Raw genomic sequence first — 3,925 nt, 5'->3', positions numbered from 1 at the left:
ACCCGGCTGAGCTACCCGGCTTACAAGTCTCAAAGTCGGTATGAGCAGACACGTCCACCCCCATTCCCTTTTGGACCACTTCCCACGGTTCGAAATGCATGAAAATCGGCCTGTATACGGGGGAGGCACCCGCCTCGAAGACGAGACCGTCGGCAGAACCGCCGGGTCAAACCCGGCCGGGCTACCCGGGTTAGAAGCCCTAGAGTCGGGTTGAGCAGTCACAATCACTCCCATCCCCTTTTGAACCTGTTCCCACCGTTGGAAATGCACGAAAATCGGCCTGTACACGGGGGAGGCTCCCCCCTCGAAGGCGAGACCGTCGGCAGAACCGCCGGGTCAAACCCGGCTGAGCTACCCGGCTTACAAGTCTCGAAGTCGGGTTGAGCAGTCACATTCACTCCCATCGACTTTTGGGCAACTTCCCACCGTTGCAAATGCATGAAAATCGGCCTGTACACGGGGGAGGCACCCGCCTCGAAGTCGAGACCGTCGGCAGAACCGCCGGGTCCAACCCGGCTGAGCTACCCGGCTTACAAGTCTCAAAGCCGGGTTGGGCAGTCACGTTCACCCCCATTCCCTTTTGGATCACTTCCCACGGTTCGAAATGCACGAAAACCGGCCTGTACACGGGGGAGGGTCCGCCCTCGAAGGCGAGACCGTCGGCAGAACCGCCGGGTCAAACCTGGCTGAGCTACCCGGCTTACAAGTCTCAAAGTCGGGTTGAGCAGTCACGTTCACTCCCATCGACTTTTAGACCACTTCCCACGGTTCGAAATGCACGAAAATCGGCCTGTACACGGGGGAGGCACCCGCCTCGAAGACGAGACCGTCGGCAGAACCGCCGGGTCAAACCCGGCCGAGCTACCCGGCTTAAAAGTCTCAAAGTCGGTATGAGCAGTCACATTCACCCCCATTCCCTTTTGGACCACTTCCCACGGTTGGAAATGCATGAAAATCGGCCTGGACACGGGGGAGGCTCCCCCCTCGATGACGAGACCGTCGGCAGAACCGCCGGAACAAACCCGGCTGAGCTACCCGGCTTACAAGTCTCAAAGTCGGTATGAGCAGACACGTCCACCCCCATTCCCTTTTGGACCACTTCCCACCGTTGGAAATGCACGAAAATCGGCCTGTACACGGGGGAGGCACCGGCCTCGAAGACGAGACCGTCGGCAGAACCGCCGGGTCAAACCCGGCTGAGCTACCCGGCTTACAAGTCTCAAAGTCGGGTTGAGCAGTCACATTCACTCCCATCGACTTTTGGGCAACTTCCCACGGTTCGAAATGCACAAGATTCGGCCTGAACACGGGGGACGCTCCCCCCTCGAAGGCGAGACCGTCGGCAGACCCGCCGGGTCAAACCCGGCTGAGCTACCCGGCTCGGAAGCGCCAAAGTCGGTATGAGCAGTCACGTTCACTCCCATCCCCTTTTGGACCGCTTCCCACGGTACGAAATGCATGAAAATCGGCCTGTACACGGGGGAGGCACCCGCCTCGAAGACGAGACCGTCGGCAGAACCGCCGGGTCAAACCCGGCTGAGCTACCCGGCTTACAAGTCTCAAAGTCGGGTTGAGCAGTCACATTCACTCCCATCGACTTTTGGGCAACTTCCCACGGTTCGAAATGCACAAAATTCGGCCTGAACACGGGGGACGCTCCCCCCTCGAAGGCGAGACCGTCGGCAGAACCGCCGGGTCAAACCCGGCTGAGCTACCCGGCTTAAAAGTCTCAAAGTCGGTATGAGCAGTCACATTCACCCCCATTCCCTTTTGGACCACTTCCCACGGTTGGAAATGCATGAAAATCGGCCTGGACACGGGGGAGGCTCCCCCCTCGATGACGAGACCGTCGGCAGAACCGCCGGAACAAACCCGGCTGAGCTACCCGGCTTACAAGTCTCAAAGTCGGTATGAGCAGACACGTCCACCCCCATTCCCTTTTGGACCACTTCCCACCGTTGGAAATGCACGAAAATCGGCCTGTACACGGGGGAGGCACCGGCCTCGAAGACGAGACCGTCGGCAGAACCGCCGGATCAAACCCGGCCGAGCTACCCGGGTTAGAAGCCTCAGAGTCGGGTTGAGCAGTCACGTCCACCCCCATTCCCTTTTGGACCACTTCCCACGGTTCGAAATGCACGAAAATCGGCCTGTACACGGGGGAGGGAGCCGCCTCGAAGACGAGACCGTCGGCAGAACCGCCGGTTCAAACCCGGCTGAGCTACCAGGCTCGGAAGCGCCAAAGTCGGGTTGAGCAGTCACATTCACTCCCATCCCCTTTTGGGCAACTTCCCACCGTTGCAAATGCATGAAAATCGGCCTGTACACGGGGGAGGGAGCCGCCTCGAAGACGAGACCGTCGGCAGAACCGCCGGATCAAACCCGGCTGAGCTACCAGGCTCGGAAGCGCCAAAGTCGGTATGAGCAGTCACATTCACTCCCATCCCCTTTTGGGCCACTTCCCACGGTTCGAAATGCACGAAAATCGGACTGAACACGGGGGAGGCTCCCCCCTCCAAAACGAGACCATCGGCAGAATCGACGGGTCAAACCCGGCCGAGCTACCCGGGTTAGAAGCCTCAAAGTCGGGTTGAGCAGTCACGTCCACCCCCATCCCCTTTTGGACCACTTCCCACGGTTCGAAATGCACGAAAATCGGCCTGTACACGGGGGAGGCACCCGCCTCGAAGACGAGACCGTCGGCAGACCCGCCGGATCAAACCCGGCCGAGCTACACGGCTTACAAGTCTCAATGTCGGTATGAGCAGTCACGTCCACCCCTATTCCCTTTTGGACCACTTCCCACGGTACGAAATGCATGAAAATCGGCCTGTACACGGGGGAGGCACCCGCCTCGAAGACGAGACCGTCGGCAGAACCGCCGGGTCAAACCCGGCTGAGCTACCCGGCTCGGAAGCGCCAAAGTCGGGTTGAGCAGTCACATTCACTCCCATCGACTTTTGGGCAACTTCCCACGGTTCGAAATGCACAAAATTCGGCCTGAACACGGGGGACGCTCCCCCCTCGAAGGCGAGACCGTCGGCAGAACCGCCGGGTCAAACCCGGCTGAGCTACCCGGGTCGGAAGCGCCAAGGTCGGTATGAGCAGTCACATTCACTCCCATCCCCTTTTGGACCGCTTCCCACGGTTTGAAATGCACGAAAATCGGCCTGTACACGGGGGAGGCTCCGCCCTCGAAGGCGAGACCGACGGCAGAACCGCCGGGTCAAACCCGGCCGGGCTACCCGGGTTAGAAGCCTCAGAGTCGGGTTGAGCAGTCACATTCACCCCCATCCCCTTTTGAACCTCTTCCCACCGTTGGAAATGCACGAAAATCGGCCTGTACACGGGGGAGGCGCCCCTCTCGAAGGCGAGACCGACGGCAGAACCGCCGGGTCAAACCCGGCCGAGCTACCCGGGTTAGAAGCCTCAGAGTCGGGTTGAGCAGTCACATTCACCCCCATCCCCTTATGAACCTCTTCCCACCGTTGGAAATGCACGAAAATCGGCCTGTACACGGGGGAGGCCCCCCTCTCGAAGACGAGACCGTCGGCAGACCCGCCGGATCAAACCCGGCCGAGCTACACGGCTTACAAGTCTCGATGTCGGTATGAGCAGTCACGTCCACCCCCATTCCCTTTTGGACCACTTCCCACGGTACGAAATGCATGAAAATCGGCCTGTACACGGGGGAGGCACCCGCCTCGAAGACGAGACCGTCGGCAGAACCGCCGGGTCAAACCCGGCTGAGCTACCCGGCTCGGAAGCGCCAAAGTCGGGTTGAGCAGTCACATTCACTCCCATCCCCTTTTGGGCCACTTCCCACGGTTCGAAATGCATGAAAATCGGCCTGTACACGGGGGACGCTCCCCCCTCGAAGGCGAGGCCGTCGGCAGAACCGCCGGGTCAAACCCGGCTGAGCTAC

This window comes from Chiloscyllium punctatum, unplaced genomic scaffold, assembly GCF_047496795.1.
Source record: "Chiloscyllium punctatum isolate Juve2018m unplaced genomic scaffold, sChiPun1.3 scaffold_969, whole genome shotgun sequence".
NCBI lineage: Eukaryota > Metazoa > Chordata > Chondrichthyes > Orectolobiformes > Hemiscylliidae > Chiloscyllium > Chiloscyllium punctatum.
Note: the sequence above shows the minus strand (reverse complement) of the source record.